A 6,874-nucleotide genomic window follows, 5' to 3' on the forward strand; every position below is an offset into this window, starting at 1 on the left:
GTCTCTAGTTTCTGATAAATACCATTACTCTCTCAGCTGCATCTTTCCTCAGGCAATCACAGAGATAGGTCTCCTGAGAGTGCATTTTAAAGAAAAGATAAATAGAATGGCAATAACCAGCGCTGAACTAATGACTAATCTTCCATTCCCACAGAGGAGGTATGTATTCTCTTATACATCAACATCTGGAGGACACATTCACACTGCATCTGTGCAGCCAGACATTGCCAGGCAAGGTGAACAGAAATAAAGTAATTTAATCCATCTCTGAGTCCCCCACAACCATAAAAAGAAAAAATCCTTAATGAAGAGATTCCAGTTAGGATTTAGAATACTTAACCAAGATTCAAAAATGTTCCCCAATACACCAGTGCACTGTAATTTCCAGAATAAGAAGTAGTTCACTGCCGTTTCTCCCATCCTGTAAAATCAATATCAACTTTTATTGATTACCCTGTAAGTAAATATTTTCCTGCTTTTCAGCTACATCCAACAGAACTTACATACGAACTATTTCAGGTCACTGGCACTGTTTAAATAATCTCTACTTCAAGTCAATGAAAGCAAGGTCAAGGTTTCTGTTTCATATGGCCCAGACAGCATCTCTCTGTTCTTTGAGTAATGTCGAGCCCTCCAGAGAGCATCCCATAGGTGCTATTGGAATCAATCTCATTACCTTGCTTGCTTTACTTCTTGCCCCCTTTAAGGATCAGAAACCAGAGTGGCTCAGAACCCATTCTTCACCAAGTGACCCACAATTTACCTTCTTATTGTTCAACTTTTCATTTTATTCTTGGCCCAGGTGTGGCTTTCTTGAGCCCTTTCTCTCAGCCCTCTCCTGGCAATATAAAATGGCCTTCTCGCTTTCAAATTCGCAGAACCTAATCTTTCCCTGCTTCGCATAACTATGATAGCACTTACCACCCTGTGTTGTAATTACTGGATTCCTCTCTACATGATAAACTCTTCGGCACCCTGTGCCCCACTTAGTAAACCCAGTGCTTAGCATAGTGCCTGACACATGGAAGTTTCCCAATCAATGTTTTTTTAATGAATAACCTGGCTTCTTGGCTATAGCCCTGGATTTTGCTTTTTAAGCCGGCTTCTAACCACACTTTCTTCTCCTAAGATTGGGGAACACTTTTGCTTAAACACTGGCCTTGGCTTCCCGTAGCAGCCCACGCCAGCCATAAAGTCTTCTGAAATAAGGTAGTGTGACATTCTGCTGTGCCTCCTGGCCACAGCCGGTCTTGTATTCCACACAGTAACCCTTTCCTCTTTCCCAAGTGAGAAATAAGTACATGTCCTTGGACATAAAGGAAAAGGTAAAAGAACACAGAAGAATCAGTGCAGATCTATTTCTTCTATTTGAAATATAATTCTAAGAAATGCTATCTGATCTGCCAAAGACTACACACACAGTCCAGCACCTGCCAAGTGGTAGGCACTGTGCTGTGTTTACGTACATCGTCTCTCTTGATCCTGCCAACCCTAGGAGAAAGAGATTATTGTCTCCATTTTATAGATGAAAAAATTAAGATTCAAAATATATATAACTAAACAAATATGATATAGCTAAGTAAATAGAGGAGTTGAAATTCATACCCAGGTCTGCCTAACTCCAATGCCAATGCTGTTTCCACTATACCATTCACCATACTACATGGTCCTCAAATTAGGCTCTACCACATATACCTAAAGAATACACTTGAAAGAATGAAAAACATATCTTCAAAACACTAGATAGCAAGACTAAGAAAAAAGTAAGCCTTGGAAAATGAGGGGAAAAAAATCCTTTGACCAAAGGAATTTGATGACAGTTAAGACAGCCATAGCAACGCAAAATATTCTGGTTGAATGATGGTGCAAGTTCTGGTTGAATGATGGTGCAAGTTTTTAATGAATCATAAATTCAAAATAATTAGGAACATCAGACAGGCCTTCATAAATAAAAATCTCTGGTGTATTTTTAAAATACATATAACACTATTGAATCAAAGAGAATCCTACACAAAGACTATGCTTTCAGGGATCATTTCTATAGTTCATTTGAGAATGCTACACAACCAAGAGTTAATTATAAAATTGTAACATTTTTCCCACCTACTTTTTTCAAGCACACAAGCTGTCCTGCATTCGTTTCTGTGAATATTAAATAACCCAGTCCAAAGGTGACTAGCATGCAAATAACTGTGCAACACAAAATGTTCTCCTACAATCAGATAGCTGAACAAGATTAATCAGAGAAAGCATTTTGACTTCAGATAATCTTTGAATACTTACCTACAGAAAGTATTTAACTATTTTCCTTGATCAAATGACAGATAGTAATACAAACAAAATTTACATGAGGGGGAAAATTATGTTTGAGAAAGAGTCGGATTTTTAATATATAAATCTGTGCTTCTTAATCTAGCTTCAAGCTACCTATGACTTGCTTCTTCTCCCCAACTTCCCTCCCCAACCACCTGACTACCTTGATTTATTGCAAGCCACTAAAAAAAAAAAAAAAAAAAAAAAAAAAGGCCACTCATTCCAACATTCCAGCTGCAGTGACCTTATTTTGGTTCCTCAAATGTGCCCGTTTTTTCTCAGGTCAAACCCTTCACTGCATCTGCCTCAGTCCCCCCAGCACATCCCCTGCTCAGCTGTCTCCTCATCCATCCAGTCCCAACCTAAGAGTGTTATTTCCTTAGAGAGGCCTTCCCTGACCACTAATGCCAGGCCCATCTCCCTTGCTATGCTCTCCTGCTGGACCCTTTCCTTTGCCTTCGAAGCATTGGCCACTCTTTACAAAGATATATCCCATATGAATTTGTTTGCTTAACTCACTTCCACACTAGCCCCATGAGGCTAGTAAGTACCTTGCTATTTTGTTCATCACGGTTTATGCAAGATCTAGCACAGTATCTAGCAGTTAGTAGAGCTCAAAAATATCTGCTAAATGAACCGAAATACACAATGTCCCCCTATCCGTTACCAAGTCAGTCCTCCATCAAACTCAATTTTTTGATAAGAAAATGTTTAACATAGAGAAACAGAGATGTACACCACTGTTGGAAGGCTGGGGATCAAAGGTCAGGAATGCCACTCCTGGACAACTCCAAATTCAAGGATTCCAGGGACATCTGCAACAACAAAATAGGCAAACCTCAGGAAGTTGATAGAGCTGTGTGAGAGCTATTCTACAGCCCTGGGTACAATGCTACTTCTTTATTTTCTCTATTTAAACATGCTTTTTCTCAAGGATAGAAATTTAAGAATTTTTTTAAAGAGTTATTTTAAAAATAAAATCGAACTAATAAAGATATTATAAGACAGCAGAAGTTTCTAACATAAGTATGTTCAGAGCCTTGTAGAACTTCAGAAGACGAAGTAATAGTGTCCCGTAAGAGGAACAGTATCACACTAATAGAAGAGGTGATATTTGTGCTCAACCTTGAAGTATGAATTACAACACAACAGAGAAAAGAAAAAAGACATTCCAGATAGAGGAGACAGTACATGCGAAGACTCAGAGACATTCCCTCATATAGGGCTCCATCAGGGAAGCAGAATCTGTATGACGGGTATGGAATAAGAGATTTGTTGTAGAAATTAAACCTAACAGTTGTTGGAGAAGCTAGGAATGTAAAAGTCTGGAAGGGGAAGAATGGAGGATCAGGGAAAAGTCACTGATCAGAGAAAACGAAAATGGAAGCTGATGGAAAAAGCAATGGAAGGTGGTTGTCTCTGTGTCTAGAGGTTGGTCTAAAGTCACTGTGGGTCATCAGGTGTGCAAGATTTAAGAAAAAAAAAATAAAAAGGACAGGCCGCGCGCGGTCGCTCACGCCTGTAATCCCAGCACTTTGGGAGGCCGAGGCGGGTGGATCGCGAGATCAGGAGATTGAGACCATCCTGGCTAACACAGTGAAACCCCGTCTCTATTAAAAATACAAAAAAATTAGCCGGACTTGGTGGCCGGCGTCTGCAGTCTTAGCTACTCAGGAGGCTGAGGCAGGAGAATGGCGTGAACCCAGGAGGCGGAGCTTGCAGTGAGCCGAGACCGTGCCACTGCACTGCAGCCTGGGCGACAGATGACAAACCTTAAGGTACAAAGACAAAGAAGACCTTTAAAAACAAGTTGGAACATACGAAGACAAAGCGGAACCAGCATCTGTCTCTAACTAACAGTGCAGGTACCGTGTGGAAGAAACTGGTATTCTTCACCACAAAACACAGTTATTCCTGGCCCAGGGCTCAGAGAAGTTGAAAGAGTGGCAAGAGCTGGAGGAGCTGTGGGTCCAGCGGTTGTCCCACACCTTCCAGGTGAGCCGGCCCTGGGCCCTGCTTTGCCCTGCTGAGCATGATGCCTGCTGCTTTGCTTCCATCTCCTAAATCCTGCACAAATGTCTCTCGGAACCAACTCTAATGCAGAACCATACAGAAGTTAATTCTGAGGTTCATAGTTACAGTTCAGCTAAATTGGCATAGTACAAAACCCTACATACTTGGAAGACTGTTCAGGAACAGCACATAGCTCCTTTTGTTGGAACGTGAGGAGTAAGTTGGGAGAAGGTAGAAGAGGAGGAATATTAACCTATAAAGAAGGTCGGTAAGATCCAAACTCTAAGATCCCTATTTTTTCCAAAAGGGTTTTAATAGTTGTGGCTGAGTAGTAATAAAGCACAGTGGCAGGCCAGCTAGATGCTCACGAGTCTCATCACCTCTTCTTGAAAACATGAAAAGACTGTATTTCCTGATGTATAGATTGTGAAGATTTTCTCCCACTCTGTGGGTTGTCTGTTTACTCTGCTGACTGTTCCAGTGGGGGTGTGTGTTCGGGAGAGGAGGGTCTCCCTTTCCCACATCCACAGTTGGGCACTCACAGTTTTGGGGGTTGTCCTGGGTCCTGCAGGATCAGTCCACTTCCTACAGAGGGTCTGTGGCTCCTCTCGGAATAGCTATTTGTTCTTGCAGTCAATCTGGAGCTAAAATTCACAGTGTGGGCCACCTCCCACTACTCCGTCCAGAGCTGCAATCTAGTCCTGCCTCCCAACTGCCATGATCTTGGGTCTTGCATCTTTACGAAACTTACCTACTATGTGCCTTTTAATTGGGGCATTTAGCCCATTTACATTCAAAGTTAATATTGATATATCTGGATTTCTTTCTGTCATCAAGTTGTTAGCTGGTTGTTATGCAGACTTGTTTGTGTGATTGCATTATAGTGTCACTGGTCTATGTATTTAAGTGTGTTTTTGTAATGGCCGGTAATGGTCTTTCCTTTCCGTGTTTAGCACTCCCTTCAGAACCTCATACAAGGCAGGTCTGGTGGTAACAAAATCCATTGGCCTTTGCTTGTCTGAAAAGGATTTTATTTCTCCTTCACTTATGAAGCTTAGTTTGGCTGGATATAAAATTCTGGGTTGGAAATTCTTTTCTTTAAGAATGCCATATATAGGCCCCTGTTCTCTTCTGGCCTGCAGGGTTTCTACTGAAGGGTCCACTATTAGCCTGATGGGGTTCCCTTAACATTTTAAACATTTTCTCTTTAACATTTTTCTTTCATTTCTACATTGAAGGATCTGATGGCTATGTTTCTTGGGGATGGTCTTCTTGTATAGTACTTCACCAGAGTCCTCTGCATTTCCTGAATTTGAATGTTGGCCTCACTAGCAAAGTTGGGGAAGTTTTCATGGATGATATCCTGAAACATGTTTTCCAAGTTGCTTGCTTTCTCTCCCTGTCTTTCAGGCATACCAGTGAGTCATAGATTTGGATAATCCCAAATTTCTCAGAGATTTTTTCAGTCTTATTTAGAATGAACAAATAAAAATGAACAAATAAAATGAACAAATAAAAATGAACAAGTAAAAATGAAAAAAATGAACTTTTTTTTTTCTTGTCTGAGTTATTTCAGAGAGCAGGTCTTTAAGCTCTGAGATTCTTTCCTCAGCTTGGTCAATTTTATTAATAGTTGCAATTGCATTCTGAAATTCTTGAAGTGAGTTTTTCAATTCTATCTGCTCAGTTTGGTTCTCTCTTAAAACGGCCATTTCATCTTTCATCTCCTGTATCATTTTATTGTGTCTCTTAAGGATTCTTGGATTGGGTTTGGACTTTCTCCTGCATTTTGATGATCTTCATTCCTGTCTGTATTCTCAATTCTATTTCTGCCATTTCAGCCATTTCAGCCTGGTTATGAACCATTGTTGGGGAACTCATGTGGTTGTTTGGAGTAAGAAGACACTCTGGCTTTTTGAGTTGCCAGAGTTCTTGCACCGGTTCTTTATCATCTGTGTGGGCTGCTGTTTCTTCCATCTTTGAAGTTGCCATCGTTTGGATGGGTTTGTGGGTTTTTTGCTTTTATCTTCTTCATTTCTAGTAGATATTTGAGGGCATAGCTCAGCACTCCTGGGCTGCATGCTCTAACCTTGGGGAGCTGGTATCAGGCCCCTGGCATTGTTCTCTGCCCCCTCAAGGCTGGGAGGGAACCTGTTTCGCTGGAGAGGCTGAGGTGTTCCTGGACTGCTGGTCACAACACTCCAAAGCACTTTTTTGGATGGTAGCGTCTCATGCTAGCAGCAACAGCAATGAAACAAGGTGCATGCTTGTCAGCTGGGGCAGGGCACTGATGGGCTTGGGGCTGCTGACCTCTGTGTGGACATTAGCAGCTGTAGCAGTGTTGGCACAGGTGGGGGTTGAAGGGCGGGGACTGCTGCGGTCTGTGTGCACGTAAGCACCTGCAGCAGAGTCATCATGGGGCAGGGCAATGGCAATCCTGCAGCATAGTGGTGGAGGCGGGTGGGTGCATTCATACCAGCAGCGATGACACAGTGGGGTGCATGCACACCCATGCGCCAGCAGAGAAAGGGAGGTGAGGTCCACCCAT

Source organism: Macaca mulatta, chromosome 1 (genome assembly GCF_049350105.2).
Source record: "Macaca mulatta isolate MMU2019108-1 chromosome 1, T2T-MMU8v2.0, whole genome shotgun sequence".
NCBI lineage: Eukaryota > Metazoa > Chordata > Mammalia > Primates > Cercopithecidae > Macaca > Macaca mulatta.